The 26,789-nt window shown below is 36.4% G+C and overlaps 2 long non-coding RNA genes across 2 annotated transcripts in view; both read left to right on the plus strand.

The window, feature by feature from the left end:
• Window positions 1-26,789, plus strand: part of LOC123460855 — a 514,919-nt gene that overhangs the window by 453,679 nt on the left and 34,451 nt on the right. The gene's annotated exons all lie outside the window — the stretch shown is intronic.
• LOC123460857 lies at window positions 14,423-17,154 on the plus strand. Its single transcript, XR_006637253.1, has 2 exons — window positions 14,423-14,494; window positions 15,083-17,154. It is a non-coding gene; the product is annotated as an uncharacterized LOC123460857 (long non-coding RNA).

Raw genomic sequence — 26,789 nt, forward strand, 5'->3', positions numbered from 1 at the left:
ATGTTTAGCATAGAGTATATTTTAAAACAGAACAAAAAATCTAGTCATGACCCAATGTGTAAAGAATAGTATTGTAGTAAAGAACCAAGTGTGGGAGTTGCCTAATTTCAGATTTGTTTATCGACAGGTGTATTTAACTGATCTATTTTAAAATTTAGTTATTTCTGGATTGATTTGTTCATAGCCCACTCCCCCCATTAGGGGAATGATTGTGTTCTTTCTTTTCTTTCCTTCTTTTTGTCTTCTTAAGTGCTCACCCCAATGTGAGGAAGGAAAATAAATTTGGTAGAGGGAAATCTAAGGATTTACATTTTAAGAACATCAGCATAAGTAGTTGTGAATTGGAATTTTTATATTTATTAAAATGATCTGTATTCTATGTGGCTTCTGAAACTTTTCTTATTTTTTGAGGTAGAGTCTCACTCTTACCCAGGCTGACCTGGAATTCACTAGGTAGTCTCAGGCTGGCCTTGAATTCATAGCAATCATCCTACCTCTACATCCCAAGTGCTTGGATTAAAGGTGCGTGCTACCACACCCAGCCTAACATTTTTCACTTGTCACTCTTTTCCCTGAGCACTTATTACATGGCATGATATGTAGTCATATGAAATTATTCCACAAATCAAGTACTTACTAATATTGAAGCAAAAAGTAAATTATGTTAAGACAATTCTTTACTATAAAACAATTTTACCATTTGTTAGTAACATGAAAATTTGCATAATAAAGAAACTTTTACATAAACTTTTACATCTTGCGTGAAAACTTGATACTGCAAGACATAGAGCATCTTCCATATTTTGCAGAATGTTTTGACTTTTACAGTTGTCCCTGCTGACAATGCCATGTTGTATAAATAAATACATGGCACAAAATGGCAGATATATGTTTAGAGATATACAAATATTGTTCACAATTCTGAGCTAATGAAAACTTCAAGCATTTTAAGTAAAATTCAGATCAACATTTCCAATAGCAGTTATTTAATACAAATGTTCAGAAATAATACAGTATCATACAAAGATATATTAATTAAATACATTCTGAAGAATACAAACAAGTATTTCTTTGACAATTAAACCATTGTGTTTCTATAAGGACAGAAAACTCTCCAGGAAAACACTAGCGTTTACCTGATCCCATAGTCTCACGCCGAGGTGTTTTACTCAGCGCTCACTGGGCTTTTGTAGCATGACTACTAAAGTTGGTAAAGTGCACAGGTTTTGTGTCGAGAACCAGATTTACAATGAAGTTACTGGACACAACACACTTGTGCACTGCCCGAAATACCTCAGATTCCTTAATATTTAATTTTGAATAAGTTCCCTACTGTTGAACATTCAGGAATTGTAGCTAACCCCTGAGGTCCCTCTAACATGCTCTTGTACATTCAAGAAGTGTAGTTAACCACTGAGCTCATGCTAACCCACTGTTGCACATTCGGGAAGTGGAGTTAAGCCCCGACCTCACTTTAGCTCATAGTTGCACATTCAGAAAGTGTAGCTAACCCCTGAGCTCACGCTAGCCCATGATTACACTTTCAGGAAGTGTAGTTAACCCTTGAGTTCTCTCTAGCCTATGATTGCAATTTCACTGAGTTTGCTCTAGCTCACTCTTGCACATTTGGAAATTTTTACTATGCTTATTATTATTATTATTATTATTTTTTTGGTAATCTCAGCTGTCAGTTAAAGGTCCACATATGAGGTCATGACAACCAGTTTAAGAAGTTAGTCTACTGGGAATCTAGAGATGTATTGTTACTTCTTCTAGATCCCATATTCAGTTCAGCCAGTGATGGATGGACAGGAATGCAGATCTCCTGCCTTGGTTAAATGCAGCTTTTCTCCCATTGCCTTCAAACACTTAAAGGCCCTCCATGCCACACTGAAACGTTATTGTTAGTTTCTAATTATGTAATACCATGTTTCTGTAGTGCATGTACACAATGATTAACAATAAGAACCCATCACATTTAACAAATGCATGAATTTAGAGACCTTTATGCAAATTTACTATGTGATGGGAAATGCTACGATAACTAAAGAAATCTCTATTGATCTGAATAACTGAAATGGCCACATATGAAAGTCAGATAATTAAATAATAACATAGATTGTTTGGATTTTAACGTAAACAAAGAAAAGATGAAGGGGATTTGTGATTTACTCATAGTTTCTTCACAGTGAAAAATGTGCATGAGGACGATGGCTTAGCAGTTAAGGCATGTGCCTCCAAAGCCAAAGGATCCCAGTTTGATTCCCCATGACCCAAGTCAGCCAGATGCACAAGGTGATGCATGCATCTGGAGTTCGTTAGCAATAGCTGGAGGCCCTGGCATGCCCATTCTCTCTCTCTCTCTTTCTCTCTCCCTCTTTTTCTCTCTTAAATAAGTAAATAAATGCATTTTTAAAATGGGCATAAAAAGTCTGTGAGATATATAATTGTTTTCCCAAGATATGTGGTAAAAATAGAGATCTAACCAATGGCTTCATGCCTGCAGCAGGGGTTCTATGACTGAATACATCCTTAGACCCAAAAGATGAGTATATTGTTTTAATATGGGCAGAAAGAAAACTATGCATTTGAACTGATATATTGTGCATAATCTTAATATCAGGAATACATTTTCTCTTCTAGGTTTTTTAAAAAATTTTTTTCAAGGTAGGATCTTGCTGAAATTCACTATTTAGTCTCAGGGTGGCCTTGAACTCAAAGCCATCCTCCTACCTCTGCCTCCCAAGTGCTGGAATTAAAGGCGTGCGCTACTACTCCTGGTTTTCTTCTAGGCTTTTAAGTTTATTAATCTTTGATTATGGCTCTTTATATCAAAAATCAACTGCTATGCTGTTTTCTGGAGTCGTGGATTTTGTGCCCCGTGCAGTTACATGCTCCCAGTATCAGCAACAGTAGCTGAGGCTTTTGAGCATCTCTCCTTGTGCCAGAGTCACCTCCCTCCAGAACAGCATGTGGACGAGTCCTATTGCACCTTTGTTTCTCCCAAGACTATGGCTCCTTGAGGTATTTGCTGGCCTGGTTTGAAGGAGGAATTACAGCTGTACATTCTTTCAAAGAGTATTCTTCATTCATGTTATCAAAATAGAAGCTAAACTTGATTAAACTTGAGATAGGAATATGAGCATTTCTGAGTGTTTCTGCTTTTGTTACAGGTTCTAATGGCTGTTTCTGAATAGAACTTAGTGTTTTAATATCTCTAAGTAGCAGCCAGTCCTACGAAAATGTTTTAAAGAAATCTAAGCAAGTTGTTTGAAAAAACAAATGGGGTGCTTAATTCAATTAGCAACTCATAAGGTCTGTATTGACAAAGATAAAAATCACCTTGATATGCATCAATTTCATGACATGAATGTTTGGTAGAAACAGATACAGAGTTTGTGGATACCTAGGCTGCTCCTCAGTGTTGGGTGGATTTATTTAAAGAGCTTTGCTGGTCACCTTTGAACCTCAATGATTTCTCCAGATGTACAGAAGTGAACAATGTAAAAATCTTGCTATTTCAGCAAAACTGATCCCAGCTGGCTGGGAACTGGATCTGCAAGTCATTGGTTACAGCTGTGTTTCGATTTATGTGATGGTTGAAAAAATAAATTACCCGATTAGATGGCTAGAAAGAGGACTCTTTGTTTAGCCCTTGTGTGGGGACCAAAACTGTTTATGGTGCTGTTTTCTACGCAGCCTTTGCAAAGTAAGCTGGACAAATAGACTTATTCAACACTCCTAAGAAATGTTGAATATTCAGCTTTAATTTTTGACTGAAGAAACTGTTTTTTTCTTCAAAAAAATAACAATGTATCATCCAGCAAATATTTTAAAGGTCTGGCATCTATGAGAAGCGATACACTTCATTTCCTTCTGAGCATTTCATTAATTAATTGAAAAAAGCATTGTTCAGCATGGGAATAAAAATATGTTTTCTCTTAAATTCAACATTTGTAATGGCATGTACTCTGAATATTATTTATAACTTTATTATCTTCCTGAGTAAATTATAGCTCATGGCATGTAAGAGAAAATAAGCTGATTAAACTGCTAATAAACATAATTAAGCATTATTTTTGGTCACCTAGGCTATGAGAGTACTGAATTTGTGAATACTATTTATTATCTCAGGGAAGGTTACAGACAGTTTAGAGGAATTAAGGAAAGTATAGATCCTTATTTTTATAGTATAAGATTGAACCCAAGGCCCTGGACATGTTAGGAAAGTGTTTCTCCACTGAGAATTTTCCCAGACTGGCCTTGAATTTATTTTGTGGCCCAGGAAGTCTTTTAACCTGTGATCCTCCTCCTTCGGTCGCTGGCATAGCTCGGGTTACAAGCCTCTCCCATAGGACCTGATCTAATACTGTAGATTAACAAAAGTCAAAGTGCCATTACTTCTGGTAGATACACCCTCCTGCAGTGGCTGCTATATGAATACAATATTGGGTGAGATTTTTGTTTCAAGTTATATTTCCATAGCTTAGGTTGGGTCATCCAGTTTAAGTTAGTGAACAAGCAATCTCATTAAGACACTGTATGGTGGGTCTGAAAAGTCAAGGGCAATGGCATTTTTATTCCCTCAAGCAGACATTGATTATTTTTAAATTTATTAAGGACTTGCTTTGTATGAATATATCATGTGTTCATACATCTGTATCTCCTCCCTTGCCTCTCTACCCTACTGGGGACCCTCCTCAGCGGGGTTGCTGGTATTTCCCATGGAGTTGTGGGTTATGACTAGTGGGAACAGCAGTCGGTTATTGGGGCGGGGGTCAATGCTTCTGGTTATGCCCTCCCAACCAGGGACTCTTATAATCTTTCTGTCTCCTCTTCCACAAAATTCCCGTAGCCATAATGGGTGTTTTTAAGTATACTTTAGTGATGAGTTCTTAGGAGACTCTGGACTTCTGCTTTGGTAGGTGTTGAGTATCCTCAGCGTCTGTCTCCTTCACCCTGTTGCTGATTATCAGGTCTACCATGGAAGCAGCACTCTTGCTCACCTTCCCAGTTCCCCTGTGATTTCACCTGGGCTTTGGCTGAAGTACCCAGGGTGATTTATTTCCTCGGGTCTTGCTACCTTCTGAAAAACAAACAACAACAACAAAAAAAACAGATTCTCCAACAGAGAGTGAAGTCAGCATAGGTTAATGATTGCAACATTTTTGAGTGCTTACTTGCTTAAAAAAATGTTTTGGAAAAATCCCGGGGGCTGGAGTGATGGCCCCAGGGGTTAAAGGTTCTTCCTTGAAAAGCCTGATGGTCTCGGTTCCATTCCCCAGTACCCACATACAGCCGGATGCACAAAGTGTCACATGTATCTGGAGTTCCTGCTCATCTGTTACAGACCCAGAAATACCCATCTATCCTCTCTCTCTTTCTCCTTCTCTCCGTCTCTCTCTTTTAAAAGAAATAAAATAAAAAAAATTAAATCCTGAAAATGGACCAGTTACTTAATGAACTTGAAAAGGAGGTCACATATGTGATCAAGAATGATAATCCTCACAAAACTCAATAGCAGCTCACTGTGGTGAATACCCAAGAACATTTCATAACTTCCAACAATAAAAGACAATTCTTTGTCCATTGCCTTTCTGTATCTGAGATGTGTATACACTGTGTTTATATTGTTTATATTTGCATGTAATTCCATGAGGTAGAACATCTATCCATTATGGACACAAATGAGACAAAGGTTGGATAAATCTGTCTTTAATCAGCAGACAGTTTTGCTTTGTCAGGCTGTTTCATTGATCAATGAAAGTGCACACTCTAACCCTCACAAGAATCAATATAATGGATTGGAACAGATGGGAACATGGGAACTTGGGACACACTTGAACCTTCACTGCACAGGAGTATTTAAATGATGTTTAGGATGCCTAGAAGCATTTTCATTAATTTTGTGAAATTGATGCTTCTTAAACTTATACTGAAAACCCGAGTGTTACATTTTGTAAGCAGGTTTGAACTTGTCTCTAGACATTGATACTTCTAAAAGAATTAAACCAGGAAATAATTTCTGTCACTGAGCACAGATAACAAAATGGGATTCAATGTTAAAAAAAAAATAACATGCAGGATTTATTTTGGGCCATCTTACTTTGCTTATTTTGTTGTTATTATTAATTATTATTATTATGCCATCATCTTACTTGTTTGTGGTGTTAGAAATTCAAGCAAAGACTTGATGTATACAACACTCAAGCTGCAAATTATTTTTGTAGGAAAAATCAGGGAGAATGAAAAAGTATTTATAAAGAGATAAAACCTTTCAAATTTAAAATGGTTTATTTTTTGTTTCATTCCTGTAATAAACAGTAGATAAAATTCTTTTTGTTTTCTTAACAGTAAAAAACTGTCTATGAAATACCTGGTGTGGTGTCTCACACGTGTAATCACTGCACTCAGGATACTATGGCGTAAGGATCATTGTGAGTTTGAACCTGGAACATAGTGAGATCTAGGCCAGGTTGGGTTACACTATTAGATCCTGATGCAACAATCATAAAAAATACATATAGAATATAGAAGAAAGGCAGAAAGAAGGAAATAAAGAAAATATTATTTTCTTATTGAAGAAAACAAAATCTAAACAAAAATGATTATACAAAACCAGACTAATAGCTATAATAATTTCAGTGCATATAAAGAAGATTTTAAGGTGACTTAAAAAAAAACACCATTTTATTTTATTTTATTTGTTTGAGAGAGAGAGGGGGTACGTAGATAGATAAAGAGAGAATGGGCTCATCAGGGCCTCCAGCCACCACAAATGAAGTCCAAACACATGTGCCCCTTTGTGTATCTGGTTTATATGGGTCCTGGGGAATCGAACCTTGGTCCTTTAGCTTCACAGGCAAGGACCTTAACTACTAAGCCATCTCTCCAGCCCTAAAATGACTACTTTTTATTATTTTATTTTGTCTTTCACAGTGCTGGGGATCAAACTTAGAGCCTTACACATGTTAAAGTAGCACTCTAACAATGAGCCAAATCTTTATTCCTTAAAATAAAATGAGCAGTGTGTATGTGTGTGTGTGTGTGTGTGTGTGTGTGTGTGTGTGTGTGTGTGTAGGTATGTGTGTGCATGCTCATGTGCACATGTGCATCTGTGTGTTTTGGTGTGCATTTATACATGCTTGCATGTTTGTAGAAGCCAGAGTAAATCTCTTTTGAATACAGAGTCTCTCATTACACTGGAACTCACAGATGAGTCTGGATCTGCTAACCAGCAAGTCCCAAGGACCTGCCTATCTCTGCTTCCTAGCATTGGTACTTAAAGTGCTGCCACCATGTCCAGCTTGTTTTTTTAGTGTTTAATTGCTGGTAACAGCTATCAAATTCAGGTTCTCATGTTTGCAAGTCAAGTACCTCAGATGTTGTATTATATATATATATTTGAGAGTGACAAGTATACAGAGAGAGAAAGAGGCAGAGAGAGTGGGGGAGGGAATGGGTTCATCAGGGCCTCCAGCCACTGCAAATGAACACCAGATACATGTGCCACCTTGTACATCTGACTTACGTGGGTCCTGGGGAATTGAGCCTCGAACTGGGGTCCTCAGGCTTCACAGAAAAGCACTTAACCACTAAACCATTTCTCCAGCCCTCAAAAGAATATTTTTAAAAACCAAAATGAAAGAAATGTTCTTGCCATTGAGGTTGTTGTTTAGAGACAAGATCTCACTATACAAGCTTGACTGGTCAGACACTTCTGATCCTCTTGCCTCTGGTCCTTGAGGGCTGGCATGAGAGGTATTTCCACTGTGCCAAGAGACCTAAAATTTTAGGAGGTTTGATGAACCGAGATATCTCATCCTAACATTTTAAAATACATCATGAAACTAAAACATATCTTTTTAATCACTACATCTCAGGATATTTGTTGTCCCACCACAGCAGTTACCCAATGGCGAAATGAATTCTTCTCCTCAGTGCATATGCTATAGCATTGTGTACCCATTTTTATTTTTATTTTATTTTATTTTTTAAATTATTTATTTATTTATTTGAGAGCGACAGACACAGAAAGAAAGACAGATAGAGGGAGAGAGAGAGAGAATGGGCGTGCCAGGGCCTCCAGCCTCTGCAAACGAACTCCAGACGCGTGCGCCCCCTTGTGCATCTGGCTAACGTGGGACCTGGGGAACCGAGCCTCGAACCGGGGTCCTTAGGCTTCACAGGCAAGCGCTTAACCGCTAAGCCATCTCTCCAGCCCTGTGTACACATTTTTAAATCTTAGAAAAGCAATACCTATCTAGTTCTAAAGTAAAGATATTTTCTAATAATGGCATTTTGATGACATAATCTGCAGCTAATATAAAATGATACCGTTTTTCTCCTGTTTGTGTGTGCATGTGTGCGTGTTTGTATGTGGGTGTGGGTGTGGTGTGAATCTGTGTGTATTCATGTTCACATATGTGTAGGTGCAGGTGTATATGTGTTTGTTTGTGCATGTAAAGGTCAAAGGTTAATGTCAGGGCATCTTCCTCAATCACTGCTCACCTTGCTTATCAATATATGCCCTCTCATTTGAAGCCAGAACTTGTCAGTTGGCTAGAGTATTCCCTCTAGAGCACTGCGATTATAGTCAGGCCACCATGCCTGGCCAGAATTTCTATTCACGCTGGGGAACCGAATTCCAGTTCTCAAGTTTGGGCAGCAAGTGCTTTACCGATTGAGCCATATTCCCAATCGCACAGTAATATGCTTCTAAGGTTCTGTCACTAGACCAGCTATCAGAGAGACATTAGAGAACTGTCTCTCAATGTTTTGTGGGTTAAATTCTACTAGACAGCTATTGTGATACCGGAATGAGCTAATTATGAAAACGCATTTTTAAATGATAGTGATAACTAATGTGCTTCAGGTTTATTCCTCTTGCACAGTAATACAGGGCATATTTAGACCTTGGTGATAAACTCGTTCTTCCTCCTAGCTTTGTAAGCTAGAGAACTAGCACTCTGGAAGTCAATGCTTTAACGCAAGATCATAAACTTTATTAATTACCGCACAAGCACTGCTGCCGATTAATCTGCTTATACTTATGGGGAAGGGTTATACAGCAACTGATGAGGGCCTCCCCAGTCCCCACTTTCTGTATAAAGATGTTTATACTTCCAGACAGAAGGTAGTACTTTTGCTTAATGAGGTCAGTTAAACATGTAGTGTTTTTAACCTTGTACCATAGCATTTGAACTATTAATACAAGAGTAACTTTAAGTTAAATAATATCATTTTCTTTCCACTTATATTCTTCTTTAAGAGCCAGGATTAATGCCTTTCTCTTTCACCTGTTAGCCAGTATATGGACACTTTATAAACATGTCAGTATGTGTAATCCCAAAAACTATTGAAAAATACCGTTCTACATTTGAATATTATTTAAATGTTTTATGGTCTCCAAATGCCCCACTGAAAAAGAAGCCACCACTGGTATCACAAGGATGGTTTGTTCCGTCATGTAACTGCATGGTGTGTGTCATCACTTTTGCCTCAGGACCTCCCTCAAGTTCACATTCTTGCCCTCATTTGCCCTGTGCAGATTTGAGTGAGGTCCCCTTGTGGATATTGATAGCAGATTGTATCATCCTAAGTGGGTTGCACAGTTCAGACAGCAGAAAAGGAAGGGGAAAAGAAAAGGGGATGTGAGGGGTGAGGAGATACTGTGAGGTGGGTTGTGCTTATCTTTTCTCATTCCTTCTTTCTTTTGTTCTTTCTTTCTCCTTCTTCTTCTTCTTCTTCTTCTTTTTTTTTTTGCTGTGTATCTTATGAAACACAGTGATACACATCCGATTCACATTCCAGAATCATTCTAAAAAGGAAGGGAAATCTCTCTGATTATTTTTATGTTAGTTGTGATGTTCTGTGGTTACATATCCAAAGTCAGTGGGAGAGAGAGGAGAGAGAAAGAGGGAGAGAAACAATTTCAAATTGACAAATCAACACTTGGCATCCCATTCAAAAAGTATCTGAGTTAAACACTGAGTCATCCTCTAGTGCAAATCATAAAATCTAAAAGAAAGTGTGGGTCAGATATTTTTCCTAGTTAGAATCTTTTGCTATAATATTTAAAAAATAATAACCTCCACATTTATAATCTATCTCCTTTAACCTTGTTTGGATAATTGGATTTAGAATCTTATTTATAAATCAGAATTATAATACCCAATTATAGACACACATGTGAATACACACTGCCATCTTTTCTCTTTTTCCCTTTCCCTTCAATGTCTTATTGCATAGTAAAATCTTAATTATATCAACTTCAATTAATTGACATTTGACTCTTGTCTCTTTGCCTTTTCATTACTCTTTATTTCTTCTTAAAGCACAGAGAGAAAAGTGTCTCTGTTTTTGTTTCTACTCTGAAATACTACCCACTTTATTATATGAATATGAAATAAACAACAAGAACTTTTTTCTCTTCTGGACTTTTGATTCACACACTAATGCTCCATCCTTTTTATTGTAACTTTTTTAATTTTGAAAAGCAGAGCTCTGTACTATGTGTGATTTGGCACTGACAAGAGGATAGCTGTCATTTCTGGAAAGGTTAGACAAATAAGCATCTATGAAATATCCAGGGACTGTCGCAGGAGTAAGTTTTTATTTTCTCTGATTTTTTTTTTAATTTTTTTTTTTTGTTTATTTGAAAGTTTATTTATTTATTTATTTATTTGAAAGTGACAGAGAGACAAAGAGGCAGATAGAGAGAGAGAATGGGCGAGCCAGGGCTTCCAGCCTCTGCAAACGAACTCCAGACGCGTGCGCACCCCTTGTGCATCTGGCTAACGTGGGACCTGGGGAACCGAGCCTCGAACCGGGGTCCTTAGGCTTCACAGGCAAGCGCTTAACCGCTAAGCCATCTCTCCAGCCCATTTTCTCTGATTTTTAAATCAACTCTCTGACAGCCAGTTGCTGTATAACCCTTCCCCATAAGCACTCTTACATATTTTTAAACTATTCATAAACAAATCACTAAGTGATAGTGAAAAAATGTTCTCCTTACTCAGAGTCTTCAAATGAATCAATATAATTCCAATCTCTTAAAAGAGACTGGAAGAATAATATTGGGATCCACCTGACCAGTTGTGCTATAAAACTTTTCACAACAGCATGGTCTAATAAAACCTCTTCAAAGCTGGAAATATTTTATTTCCATGTTGTTCACAATAGAAAATATCCAGTTTTACAGACTACTACTTACTTGAAATATGGCTGGGAAAAGAGAGGAAATTATTTTAACTTAAATTTTAATTTCAATAGCTGCCTGTAGCTTGTTGCAGCTCATTGCAGAATGCAGGTTAGAAATGGCCTAGAAAATATTGGGCAAGTACCTTTCTGCCTTCATATCCATGAATTTTGAGTCAACATATGAACTGCAGATCATTTTGTTCCCCACACTCCTTATTCCAAGCCTCACCCATGAATTTAAATATTTTCCATTTAAATGTGATTCATGTAATCACACTCACTTCAAATAGCCTTTATAAGGAATCAGATTTTTGCCTTAGGATTGAGGAGTATGCAAATGGTCTTCACATGGATTTCAGAGACGAGATTACTTTCTTTACCTTGCTACATCATTTGCACTATGACAAGATTCATCTTAGCTATTTTATAAGTTAAAAATGTAAGTCCCCAATAACAGATGAAAATAATTGTCTAGCAAGACCATACATAGGTCCTGCCATTTAAATTAAATGCAAAAGAATCAAATTTGAGTTCTGTTAATACTTTTGCCAAAGTTGATGTATGAACTCTGAATTAGAGAAGTTTTAATGTTAATTATTAGATGTTGAGAATATGAAGTGATTTTAATCTTTCATCTATGCTGGTGGCTAATGAATTGATTACAGCTTTTCCTTTAAAATACATACAGATTTCATAATTCTGCTGTTCTCTTGGTCCTAACAACAATCCTGACAGACATCTGACCACTTGGAACTGGCTAAGCCCAGGCTGAATACAAATATTTTTAAACACATGACCATTCAGTTATAATAAGTATTTTCCTTTAATCCTTTTTTACTTTTGATTTTTTTTATTGATATGTGATGTTTTTGTCAAGTCATGTGAGTTTGTCTTTGAATATAATAATAATAATAAAAAACTAGCACAGATTAAGGGGAAAGTTGTATCTGAACCTGCTGTTTCCAATCAGCAAGGCTAGAAAAGAGGTACTCATGCACACAGCCCACACAAAGCCGGATATCAAGAGGCAGTTGCTGGAAGCACATGTTCAATTATTAAAATAGTCAACATTTTATGTCCGATAGCCATAGTGAAGTCATAGCCTTCATTTACCAAGAGTATTGTGGGCAACTACCTAGAAAGAAATATCATGAAGGTTAGACAAATGCAGGACAGTTTAAAAGAGTAAACATGTGTCTGAGCAGGAAAAGAGTATGGATATTTAATTTATCCCAAAAAGACGGGAAGAACTCAGCTGGTGTCTCCCTGCTGCAATATTTTAATCTATTCTGTGCATATCAATGTTTGTTTGAGCACTTTACAGATGCTACCGGCTGGAACACTGTTTCATATTAGAACTGGTGATGGCAGGCATAGCGATTCTCTACTTTTTATTCCTTTCTTTTCCTCCCTCTCTACATGTCTGTTTTCTTTTCCACCCGCTTTTATTCTTTTCTGCCTTTTTCCTTCTTGTGAGACTATGTACTTAATATGTTTCCTTCCGGTGCCCACATCTTTTTCCTTTGTCTTGTGTTTTGGGACCCTCTCTCTCTCTCTCTCTCTCTCTCTCTCTCTCTCTCTCTCTCTCTCTCTCTCTGTCTGTCTCTCTCTGTCTCTCTCATATTCTTTTCCTTTTACTTTCAAATCAGAAGCTTGATTTCTGAGCCATATTCTATCCCCATTTCTGCACGGGTTGTGTGGTGTGTTCCTTGGCATCCCTGGGAAGGGTAGTTCTCCACATTTTTGCCAAACTGCTGCCTTAGTTGGTCCTGCAGTGCCGCACTGCATGCTGGGATCTGTCTGCGAGAATGCCCTGAATTATCTCCAGCCCCAGACAGCGTCGGAGTTGGCTTCAGGCTTGCGTACTCTGCTTCCCTGGGAATGTATTTCTTGTATGCTGCAAAGTCACCGATGGCTAGTTCTGTCGGACAAGTAATTCAAAAATACTGCTCAAGTAGAAAGGAAAGGTAGGCACATTACCATCCTCTGTCATTTACAGGGAGCCACTGAAGAACAAAGGAACTGAAAAATACCTATGCAATGCCTTGTATGTGGTGGTACATTAGTACAGCTACGGCTGAGTGCAGCCAAATACTTTATGTCTTTTTGTAATGAAGCATATCGTAGATTCTTCTGATGTGTACAGAAACTCATATTTAGACCTACATATTCAATCATTACCATTTGGACTCTGAAGACATCTTGAAGATTTTTACATAGTCACTAAGATGAAGATATTGCTTATTATTTTTCAAGTCCCTTAGAAAAATTGAAATATTCTAATATCCTATTTCTGGTTTCGTTCCAGCAACTTAACATTTCAACACAGTTTAAATCACATCGGTGATTCAGCTTCTGGCTGATCTTATAATTCCTATGAAATGACAGCACAGCTAATAAAAATATGAAGCAATTACATTTATGAAAATGATGGTATTATTATTTATTACTAGAAATGATTGAGTTCTTCAGGCAGATCCACCACACTCACATTCGTGTGTCTAAGGCTGGAAAGGAGCTTCATACAGAAATAGACTTGCGTTTGCTCTTTCTTCAGCCAAAGGAAGAAGAAAATTAAGGCGTAGAATAAAGTCTAGGGTTGTTAAGAAATTGCTGGCATTATTTCTCCTGTGTCACGTGTGAGCTTGACTGGCTGTTTCCTGAGGTGAGGGACCCAGGGTGAGACTGTGTCTGAGCCTGTTTTCACAACTGCATTTGCAGATCTGCCTTATTGATTAGCAGGGAGAGGGGTGGGGAGGAGGAGGGAGGACCAACCCATGACTGGCTCACTGAAGCACAAGGCATTTTCTTCCGGAAAGATGTCAAACAGCTGAGAAACAGCCACAGAGGAAGTAGCAAGGTGGAAAAATCAGGAGATTCTGAAGGAAATGAAGGCATTTCTTAGGAGGGTCTTAAAAGGCTCCCCCCCACCCCGCCCCTTTCCTTTCCTTTCCTGTCTCCCCCACCCCCACCCCTTCCTTCCATCATCTGACCTGCAAAGGCTAGAGTGACAGCGTCATGCAAATGCTTGAGTCCAGCAGGTCTGAGAGAGGGTGGATGCTAGACTGTGACTTAATGTTAATGATGAGCCGCTGCCACCCCCTGCACACAGAAGCGCTCTGAGTCAGCATCAGATGCTCGCCTGCCTCCCGCCGGCCCGCCCGCCCGCCCGCCCGCCCGCCGAGTGCCTGTGCGCGCGCGCGCTCGCTGGGGCATCCGTGTCTAGCCGAGGGGAGGGGGTGGCGTGTGAGTGCGTGGAGGGTAAAAGCCAGTCAGTCAGTGAGAAGCAAAGGTACGTTGGAGAGCAACTAAAAATCTGACTGATTTCCATCTTTGGAGCATCAGATGTATTCCCTAAGGATGATGGGTCTCCGTGATGGGGGTGGTATAATTATGTTAATGTCATTTATGGAGGGGTGAGATATTTCATTCTAATAATTGGTTGAATGCTATGGTCAAAAACTGTAAAGCCATGTTCAGCTATAAGGAAAAGCATGGACTTATATCTAAGGACTGTTTTATATTTATTTATTTTGCTTTTTGTGAATGCTGCTTTTTTGTTTTGTTTTTTAACTATTTTGAGTCATACGTGATTCAGTATGTAAAATCAAGTGATAAGCAGAAGGAGATCTTATATAATGGTGCATTGCATCATGGAGGAGATTATTTAAAGTCTTACAAGGGAAAGTACAGATCTGGACAGGGATGGTGGGGGGGTTGGAAAGGGGTGTGGTACCAGGGTGGAGGAGGGGGGAGTTAGGAAATATTTTTGTTGAGTATAGCTTTCCTTGCTGCTTACTTGGAAATGGATGATCCACCTGTTTTACAGGAAAACATTCTAATTCTTTCCATTTTTTTTCTTCCTCTTTTCCCTTTGAAGATCAACCACTTCAGAAGAACCCGAGTCCACTTCTGTGGCCAGGACTTTTATGTTATGGCTGGTCCGGTTGTTTAACCCTGCGTTCTATGCTACTAAACTGTGGACCACTCCTAAATTACAAATTCTGTTCTCGAACCACAAACAAGGCTCAAAGATCGGAGGCATTTCAGTGAATATTCAGGATTGGGATTGTGTGTTTTCAACAGTAGTGAGCTTTACAATACAATGATTCAGGGAATAGGATCATTTTTCCCCCTTAGGATGTTGCTAGGATTTTAAGTTACATGTTTATTAGGGACATGGTTCAAATAACTATAGAGTGTGTATAGAACTATTTGCTGTCTGAATAGTTGGGAGATTGAAAGAGAAAAAAGTAAGCTTTGGAACTATAAAATTATTTCATGCAGAAAGTTTTTTGTTTCCTTCTACCTGCAAGCAGCATGCATGTAAATCATACTTAAACTGTTATATGTCCTAGGCCCCACCTTAACAGTCGGGGTGTATAGAACTGTAATGGGAGAAGTAGAATTTCAATTAGGGTTCCATGAACTGGCTAATAGCCGTTCTATAATGTAACAGAGGCTGGTGTTGCTGTACAAATCTGCTGGCTGCAGATTTTAACCCATTTTTCGTCACTTTCCTTGGATATAACGGCATGACTGCTTATTGTCTGTGCTATTTCTACCATCCATCATGATTGTAAGGTCTGGAATTAAGTCTATTAATGCTTATCATGATTACTTGGCTCATTCTGACTTTTATGTACCATAGATGTTTCTACTTCTGTGTTTTCTTTAGTATACAGAGGCAAATATGTGTGTGTGTGTATATATATATATGTATATGTATATATGTATATATATATATATATATGCATATATATATGACTGGACCCAACTAAGCTGTGTTTATGATGGGAAGAAGAATTCGACTGCATCAAACCAGACTTTTCCTAGTCCCTGAGACCCTAACTTGTGAGGTATTTTAGTAGCATCACAAGTCAGGCTCTTGGGACCTAGGCGGAGGGGTACCAGCAGCTTTGGACTTTATTGATTGTCGGCAGTTACCACCAGAACAAAAGAACAGACATAGATTCTGCCTAGGAGGAAAGAACAATGCTTTTCTTCCTAATCAGCAATGTTTCCATCATGGCCCAGCCCCAAAATACAATCGTCAGAAATTGTATTGTAAAGGGCAGACACGGTGGCACTTAATGGCATGTATATTATAGTATAATGATCCTATAGAAGCAATGTAAGGTGTCGATGTAAGAAGCACAATAACAGCACCAGTATTTTTTTTAAATGCTGCTTTTTGTTGTATGTTAAAGTGATCAGTGTAAGAGAATATCTCAATTAATGAAAAAAGTTGTTTATGTTTTGAACTTTCACATGCATAGAATTTATACATTAGCCACTTAAATAAATCCTATATGTCTTCATATGATGTGGCTCCAAATGCATTATATACTTTTCTAATAATTCTTCAGGCCTAGGGATAAAATGTTTTACCATCTTGTTTCATGACCCTGTTAGATATTACTTCCAATGTAAAGAGAATGTTGTTTTATACAAATTGTTTTTGTTTCTCGTTTTTATTTTTAATCTTCTACCCACACAAAACACTCTATATGTATTAATAATGCCCTTGTATGAAAGTCTCCAAGTACATATTTGGGGAAATACAATACCATTTAGTTTTCACATTTTACTTGGTATTTATCATGGAGCTATATGAGCTAAAGCAGTAACCTGACCTAGTTTGTCTATAAACTGCATCTGAATTAGAGTTTGATCAGAATTTTAGTCATTTCACAAGAAATTATTCCAACTAAAACTAATGTGACTTATTTGAACATTCCTTAATCATAGACATATCAGATAGGTATTTTTTGGAAATAGACTTGATACACTAAATCTTTAAAAAAATTACAATAATGTAACAAAAATCAAAATTCAAAATGGAGACGACTTTTCCTAATAAAAGAAGCAAAGAGACTTCAATGTTTCAGTTCCACTGCTGTATGTGCATACCATATATTGTTTTATTATTGAAATAAACTAATGAATACATTTTCGAATATTGTATGGAATCTTTGTTCACTTTTTGCTTGAATTTGTAACAATCACTTGTGACTCAAAGTACCCAAAAGTTATCATCTAAAAATTAATATAATAGTATCATAAGCATAGTCCCCATCTGCACAGGGAAATAGAATATGTATAAGTATATGTGTGCCCTGCTTCTGTTCATAGTCCATCTTTACCTAACCCATTTTATTTAACTAGAAACCTGAAAACTGAAGTGTGTAAATGTGTGTATAAGCATGTTGTACAAGTTCAAATGAAAGGAGGAAATATAAACACATTTTTAGTAGTATTTATCTTTGACTTTTAAATTTATTCTTGATGGAAATGAACATTTTTAAAAGACAGAATTTTTGGCACAAAGAGTTCTATGCATGTGTATCTATTTGCATGAAAAATGATTATATTTAATAGCATTGTTCACACAATGGAAACAAAGCCTTCTATTTATACAAAACAATATCACATTCAGGTATATGTTTACTGACACCTGTTTCACATAATCATAAATAATGTGTATATGATGCCCAATCCATTAAGCTTCTGGATAACCTAAGGAAAATTATTGGTTACAGTGATATCAAATATATAAGCTATCCCAAAGGCAATTATTTTATTTATGTTATATTCATGAAATACACTACGTATTCACTTGTATTTAGTAAGAAACATATTCTGAAGTAAATTCAGAATGAAATAATATTCGTTCATTTCTCCCATACATACCATATATATATATGTTGACTGGTAATCTTGCAGTTTTATCCCCCTTCTTTGCAAGTTTTCTGTGAAGTACCCATTGTGAGAGTATCACTGACAAAGCTTTTCTTTGACCCCACAAAGGTGTGTGTGTGGATATAAGTAGGTGAAATGGTTTGCATAAGTTATTTTGCTATACACCACATAGATGGATGCCACTTTTGCATTTCTACTTCAGCTGTCAGAGGGTCATGTTGTTTTGCGGCTTTGAAATGTGACTTGGAAAATCAGATCATACTAAGCTTAAAATAAGAGGAGAGATCTACAACAAAGAGCAAGAAAATGATGTGTGTTGCATACAAAAAAAGCAGTGATATTAGCAATCCGATGGCTTCTGGGTTGGGAGACCAGCCTGAGCCAGACGCATATATTAAGAGCTGTCTGCTGCCCATGTGAGCTTGCTCAATGCGGTGGAAATGAGGAATCACCTCTTTTCTGACACCAGCTTATTTGTACATTTTAATTTTGCAATAGCAAATCACTGTTTAACATAAATCCACTAACCTGCTTGATTTTCTGTCTCATGTGGTTTGTTCATTTACTGTAAACTTCATGTTCCTTTTAAAAATAAAAATCATGACTCAAACACCTACCAAAGACCAGTGGTGAAATAGTTTTCCCTTTGTCTGTTGTGTTTATCTAATAATATTGCAATATGCATGTTTTTAACTTTGTTTCTCTGCAAGGAAAGCATGATTTTTTTTTTCTAAAATGACAAATTTTAAAGCCTTTCAAAAATACATGAAGGAGGATAGTCTGGAGTTCTGCCAAATATGAATATGGTAATATTTCTTTTCAGAGTTCATGAGATAAATATGTTTTTCAGTTTAAAAATCTTAAACACCTCTGTATTTCAGTGAAGCAATGACTGAAGAGTTGAGATATTCTTGGATCATTTAAGCATTAAGCTATATTCATAATCTCTAGAAAAGGAAAGAGTATCTCAGGGGAATTACAGTACAAATTAATTACTAATGAAATTAGATAAGGTAGAGGCTACTTTAAATGCTTTTTCAAAATAGCATGCTGGTACATGTGCCTAAGCATGGCCTAGTGCAACTTAAATATGTAAATGGATTTGCAAGCTGTCATGTTTGGATGAGTTTGGAGAAAAAAACAGAGCATAAAGGGTTAGCTCACGCCAAAATTTCCTTGCCACTTACACTTGCAGTGCAGCCTACATTTCTGTAGGCAGCAAATGCAGGCTTCATTTTGATTGCCTGGATTCTTTTGTTTAATTTACTAGTAGACACTTAACTTAGCACTCAAATCCCACTGATCTCTTAGTGACTGCATTTAGAAAAAGAAAACAAAGTTCTTAATATAGAGAAGTTAAAAAAAAAGCAACCCCGGATATTTGTAAACATACGAAAAATAGAATTTTTCCCGAGGCTCTGCAAATACATATTTAGCAGTTGAAATTTCGTTGCTATTATTGTCTGTCAGTTCCATGTTTACTTTTCTTATTCATCAATAACCAGTTTACACATTGCTAGTTCGTGTGTGTGCATTTCTAGAAATGATTTAGTAAGACATGTTCAAGAAATCATACATGCTGTGTCTGTGGTAAATTAACTTCAATTTTCATTGAGCTAGTTTTCCCTATGCAACTTCATGTAACATGTTGCTTATCACATGCAATGCATTACCAGCCAATGTTAACTTGAATGTTGAATTTTACACATGAAAGTTTGAAAGCAGGTGGAACTTGAAGGTAATTGTGATGAATACAGTTTGATTAAATAGTTTCATTGTTAATCAGTTAATTCCATACATGTTTTATGAACAACTTCAACATGAAAAATTCTGATGAGGTGATCTAACTTCCATTTTTTATGTTGGTATTGTAATTTTGAGTGTGTTACCTCAATAATTAATTGATCCCTAAATGAACAAACTGGTACAAAATTAATCACAGAATATACCTGTTTGGTCAAGTGAGTAAGAATAATTCATCCTGGGTTTCATTGGTAGTATAATGGTCTTTTATGCAGGCAGATTTAACCATTTCTTTTTCCAACTATTTTGTCCCCCTTTGTTGGTTGGCATTCAAGGCTTTGTCACCATCAAACCACTTTTCTGTGGATCCATATTTCCTTGATTTTGAATTGTTTTTCCTAGGCCATGAGTTAACATCATATATATACCAATTGGTAGGTCTTTCTTGGAATTCTTCTACATATTTTGTAGATATACAAATTGAAAGTCAAAAATTATAGTTATGCATTGCGATTGTTTTCCCAGCTTCTGAACATCTCAGTAGGAGATTGATGTGGAAATGGAGTTGAGACACTAGTTAACTGTGAATTTTGGCTTTACAGTATGATAAAATGTAATGTCTTTCTCAAAGACTTCCTAATCTTAGAAGGTGGGCCAGTCTTGGCTACATTATTACTCTGCTATGCATCACACTAAAAGTCTAGTCTGCACATTTGTAGACCTAAGGGAGGTTTCTACATTAGACAGTATTTTTGTAGGGGGATTACCCCACAGTCGGGTCCCTCCACTTCTCTCTCTCTTCCTGGCCCCCCTCCACCCAACATGGAGCCTTTTCAACTTCAAAGAAATGGGGGAAAAAAGAGTAGACTCTTTATTAATGGCAGAAAACAAACTGGCGGCTAGACTTCCGTGGCAGCTCTGTAATAATAAAGCCGAGTAGGCAGTGCAACAAAGAATTCTTGAATGTACTAAATATATAAGGAAGCCTATTTAAATTCATCAGAGGGGCTTACAGGACCAGAGCAGAAAGTTTAGAATTCAATTCAAGCCATGCCAGAAAATGAAAATGTACTTTAAAAAGGATTTCTGAAACAATTGTTCAAAGAAATGTCAACTTTTAAGGTTTTTCTAGATGAATGAATTTTATACTCTTATTTATATGGTGACTTTTTCAATTAAAGAGGAAAACTATTAATAGAATCTCAAAGAAATTGTATCATATGATTAAGGTAAATGTGTTTTCTTTTCATAGGATAGTGAGGGCCACCTAGTACACTGACTAAACAACCAAATATATACTAGGAAGAAAGAGATAATTATGTTCTTTTAGCAATTGGACATATCATAATGGCAGTGCTCATCCTAGTACAGAAGAAAAGTGTTCACCTTGTAAGTGATTTCTTTCACATTCTCACACATTGAACTCTAAGGTATAAAATATGTTAAGTAAAGGTAACTAACTCTGAAAGAGCAGATTGTTGATGTATCTATATGATTCTAAATTTGAGAAATAAAAGAAGTGATTCAATGTTATTTTTGGTTATTGTGGCAAGAAATTCTTTTTGTCCTTTGCAAAATCTGTCTGCAAGACACTTGTGCCTGTAAAGAATAGCCACATCTATAAAAATGTGTCTTTTACTATTCCTAATATTGAAATAAGAGCTACTTATAAGTCTGTTCAAGGCCAGAATAGATGTGACACAGAGATAAAATTTCTTGCAGGATTCTTTCCTAATGTTTTCTTTTAGATTAACATAGCTATTGAATAAAAGGTTGTCAATTTTTAAATCAAGGATTGCAAGTTACAGTAAGAACAAAAATAGCTCATTGTTGTTGCTATTTGGGTGAGATTGTACATGAAAAAAGAAAGTCCTGGGGAATTCACCAATTCTTAAATATATAAGCTAGTCATTCATGATTGATCCACTTTCCCTTACTATCCCTTCCCTCTTTCTCCCTTATTCAAAGTTATTTTCCTTTTCTCTCTCCTCTTTTCAGTTCTCTCTCTTGATCTCTTATTACTGTGTTGACATTTTCAGGTAAGCTCTCATATGGTAACAAAGATGAAAACCTACAAATTCCTACAGCTTGAGAATTCAGAAAGAAAACAACTTTAGCCAAACATTAATTCCAAAGATAAAAAAAGGATTTAATTAGTTGTGTTTTTCCTTAGATGTCTATTGGTGGGTTCACTTTTCTGCCCATATGAGGTTTACTCCGATTATAAACCCATCGTAGAAATACAAGATGAGAAGATTAAGCTTGGATTTACAGCAGTACTCTTTTCTTGCCTTACAATCTGAGACTGGAACTACATACCTGAACTATCATACCCATGAGAGTTTCATTCTTTTCTTATGTACTTCTGAATACTATGGTTTAGCAAGGTGTGACTTATGCATTCTTTAACATTTCAATGTCCAAACCTACTGCTTAGGGATGTTCCTTTATGGGAAAAGAAAGATTAGTTTGCTATGAATAATTATTCCAATGCAAAACATTCTTATTTTGTTATGATGCACATGAGCAAAGTTATAAATAATGAGATTGAACATTTATTGTAATATTCACAGTACTCTTAACACAATCCTATTTGCTGAGGTTCCCAGTAGATTTAAATAAGTTGTCATGTCTGGAACAACTTTTTATGTTCCTCTTATGAAAATGTCTTTTCCAAAATGATAAACTATAGATTACCATAAACAATGTTTGTAAGTCATTCTATGGGATGGTGTTATCTATTTCCCCTCACAAAGGCCATTTATTTTCCACAAAGCAAATCTTCCAGCTGGCATTGTATCACCCCTTTATCAAGATGGTGAGTAGAAGGTTTGGATCTTAGGCAAGTCCTTTGATTGGTTAAGAAGAATGTGGCTGTCTTCAGCAGCTTTCCAGACACCAACTGTGGCTCCAGACAGTCGGGTGGTGCCATCAGTTTGTCTCAACCATAAATCACATTCTCCCAATGGCCCAGGCTGACACCCTGACATTTTCAAGAAGAGTAAAAGACCTGATTTGAATGGAAATCAATTTCATTTCACAAATCTTGGGTTACTATTACCTCAAGCTTTTCCTTGTTTCTTTTTCAGCTTTATTTGAGATTTTCATGATCATCAAAAATTGTTTCAGTTTCATAATATGACTTCCTTTAGCTGTAAGACCACATTCTTATTTCAATCATTATTATTGATATAGGAAATTTAGTTTTGAAAGTTCATATTAAAATCAATGTTAAGCTAAAATTGATCTTACCTATTGATGATTTTAAACAGTAATAGTAGCATCTTTGTTTAATTTTGCAAAACTTTTGTGTTATATGATTTGAAAATATAAGCTATATACACCATATATTCTTCTTTTAGTATTTTATTTATTTATTAGAGAGACACAGAGAGACAATAAGGGAAAATGGGCATTCCAGGGCCTCTAGATACTGCAAACAAACTCCAGATGCATGTGTCACCTCATGCATCTAGCTTACATGGGTACCTGGGAATCAAAACTGGTTTCTTAGGATTCACAGGCAAATGCCTTAACCACTAAGGAATCTTTCCAGCCCCTATATACAGATTCTTAATATATATTGAATATCTAATAATAATCATTACAAGTTATCATGAGAATTTGAATATCAATTAAGCAGGTATAAAGCCTACAATTCTCCAAAGATTTCTTTACTTTACTTTTATATTTTGTACGTGTGTGTGTATGTATGTGTATGTGCATGTGTGATATGTATGTGCTATGTATGTTTGTGTTTTGATGTGTGAGTGCAACATGTGTGCATTGAGGTCAGAAAACAGGATTGGATACATTGGTCCTGATCTTCCACATTGAGGCAGGATCTCTTATTGTTCCCTGCTACACACACCAGGCTATCTGAACCACACATTTCAGAGCATTAATATGTCTCCACTTTCATCTTATCATAGGAATGATGACATTACAACACTTGCAATCATGTCTGGCTTTATGTGGATTCTGGGATTTGAACTGAACTCTTCATGCAAATGTGTCAAGTGAATTTACCCTCAACCCTTTCTCCAGCATTGCACCCCCAAACGTGTATCTCTCTTTTTATATGCTTTCATAGTAATAAATATTATTACAGACTAAGTTTCAGTTATTCTACAGCCAGTGATGTTGGCTAAATTCAGACACTAAAAGGCATCAGTTTTTTAATCATTCAACCCCGTGACATGGAAGTAGCCACACTTTTAGGAGGGTAGCACTGAATATTTAGAATTTTGAATTTATTTTGCCATATCTTCCACACTTAGGAGAATACTGAAGTTTCTTAAAAGCCACAGAAGGGAGAAGCCTCTATTTTCCTAGTATTTTTGTTTAAATCTGTCCCATAATGACTGAATTCAGTGATGTAATGGATGTCCTAAAACAATATCATTGGGGAGTTTGGGAACCACCTCTTTCGTCCTTCTCAGTCTGTGATGATTACCATAATTCTTATTAGGGATTTGCTTAGTCTTCATTATGAGCCCTTAAGTTTATCTCAAGTCATGAGCAAAAATGTTCCATAATTGTTGAATGAGTTATTTTGGAATGAAAACATGAATAAACAGAATGATGTACAGTGATGTAGAAGAGACTCCCAGACCCTCATTTGTTTTATTCATTCTTTTGTACATCTACCCATTCATTCATAATATATACCAAATAGAATTCTATGCTGGGTATGTGGGTAATATGAAATCACATTAGGATATCTTCTTTATAGGAGATTATATTCTCATAAGGAAAAAAATGTCATCACAACATTATAGCTGCATAAAGGAAATGTAAACACAATGTTTTGGTAATCTAGAGGAAATATTTATTTTAATAAATCAATAAAAAAAATTCCTAGAAGAGGCAGCATAGGGTTTATTGTTAAGGATAGGAAGAGTATTTAGAAGATATGATGGAAAAGCTGGAACTTCAGGAGGTAATGTGTAGCCACAAGACTGCAGGAGCAGGAACGGTTAACCTGTGTTTGACAATGAACTTAGCTCAAATGTTGGTGCATTTATTGGAAAGTTGGAAATTGGGTTCCTACTTAAAAGTAAAGTGTATCAATTTGTGATTGATCTGAAGTGTTCGTAGAGGATTTCTTGGTAACTGCTTAGTTTCACACAGTGGTATACTAGATACTGAATTCTTGATGGTGGATGCAAGGATCTAAGATATATAAGGTTCAACATTTTGTCAGTCAGTATAACTGAAGACCTCTTCTCAGAGAAAATATCAGAATTTCCAATAAAGGTTTATGAAAACACATCTTTCTTCCTACTTTGTAATTTCAATTCAATATATCTAGGGTAGAGAACATGCAGATATATATTTTAAAATCTCCAAGATAATTGAGTAGCACAAGATTCTGAAACATGGGGAAGTAAGTAACTATTAGGAATGTATGAAGACTTTTGTAACTATATAGAAAGAAAAAAATGGAGATAGGAGGTATAAATTAGGATTATCTAACCTAATTTCATCATATTCTTTGTATGTTATATTTTTATATCCCTAAGAATTATGAGTGGATGTTCCTCCTTTACTTTCCTTGGGAAAATGATCTGAGTTCATAAGACTTTTCAAGAGACTAAACCCACACAAAATTCAGAATTACCAGGGCAAGTCACATGAATTCCAAGAGATTAATATAAGAAACCTCATGAATGTATACTTGTGAGTCTTTACTGACAGACTAGATTGCATAGGGACACAAGTTGCAACAAGGAAGAGATAGTACTGTCTTCCTGGTTAACACTATAAAAATGAGAATCATATTCCTTCTCGAGTCAGCATTGGATCCCCTTACCCTTCTACTCCTGTCAATGGAACTTTGATATCAAGCACTGATAACTGATTTGGCTCTGGCAAATCTCCCAAAGTCTCAAGTGTTAAAGATATTAGTTTCACCTTGTTGTGACTGGGAAGTGACAGAACATTTGGGATGGAAGTCCTGCAAGAATGCATTCAGATCACTGGATAACCTTTGGAAAGGATAGTACATCCCAGCCCCTCACTTCTCTTCTCTGATCTCCCGGCCATGAGGTAAGCAACTTATCTTCACCAAACAACAATATGATATCTTCCCTCAGGTGCAAAATAAACAAAACTAATTGATTTTGGACTAAAACTTTTAGAACTAGGCCAAATTAAATAATTTCTGTTCATCAGGTAACCATCCCAGGTATTTATTATGGTAACAAATATTCACTGCATACATGGTATGAATGTGACACCATAAAGAGGATATCAAACTAGTAGTAGAAGTAATCGAAAATTTAGAAGTTATTACTAACAAAATTATTCTTCTAAAAATGTAGTGGAACATTTTTTAAATTAAAAACAAACTGTTTCTGTCTTAATCTCAAGATGTCCAGTGATTCTCCAGCATGGTGCTTGATTTTAGATTATAAGGATAAAAGGAGAGTAACTTCCTTTTAAAGAGAATATCTGAAATTTCCACAAACAGGATTAACCATGTCTTCAAAAATTCATCATTATAAGAGTTTTGTGGTGGGGTAGGCATGGAAAGGCAGACTTGATTCTGAGTAGTCATTCACCCAGAGGAAAAAAACAAATAATGAATTATTTGAAGGAAAATTGAAACCTAACAAGGCTGGAGAGATTGCTTAGTGGTTAAGGCATTTGCCTGTGAAACCTAAGTACCCAGGATCAATTCCCCAGTACCCATGTAAACTAGCTGCATCTGGAGTTTGTTTGTAGTGGCTAGAGGTCCTAGCATACCCCCCCCCTCTCATTCTCTCTCTGTGTCTCTCAAATAAAAGTAAAAGTAAAATACTTAAAAAAGAACCATCAGTCTGTTTTGGTGAACATTAATTATCCCAAAGCAAAGCAAATAAAGTGAGACCATAATATGGAGAACATTCATCTCAACATTCATCTCAATCTTTTGCCTAAATTATGTTTTTTTTTTGTAAGCACAAACATATTTATTTGTGATATCATGTTATGAATGACACCTTATGTTACACCTTTATTCAGGTGATTGATATACTGGGAGTACCAGAACCCTTCATGTATAAACTAGGAAAATAAGTTAAGCCTGCTAGTCCAATTCTACTCTCAAAGAATCTTGGGCCAGCTTAACACATTTTCACATTATTTGAAGATAAGCT

The sequence above is a fragment of the Jaculus jaculus genome, chromosome 5 (assembly GCF_020740685.1).
Source record: "Jaculus jaculus isolate mJacJac1 chromosome 5, mJacJac1.mat.Y.cur, whole genome shotgun sequence".
Classification (NCBI taxonomy): domain Eukaryota; kingdom Metazoa; phylum Chordata; class Mammalia; order Rodentia; family Dipodidae; genus Jaculus; species Jaculus jaculus.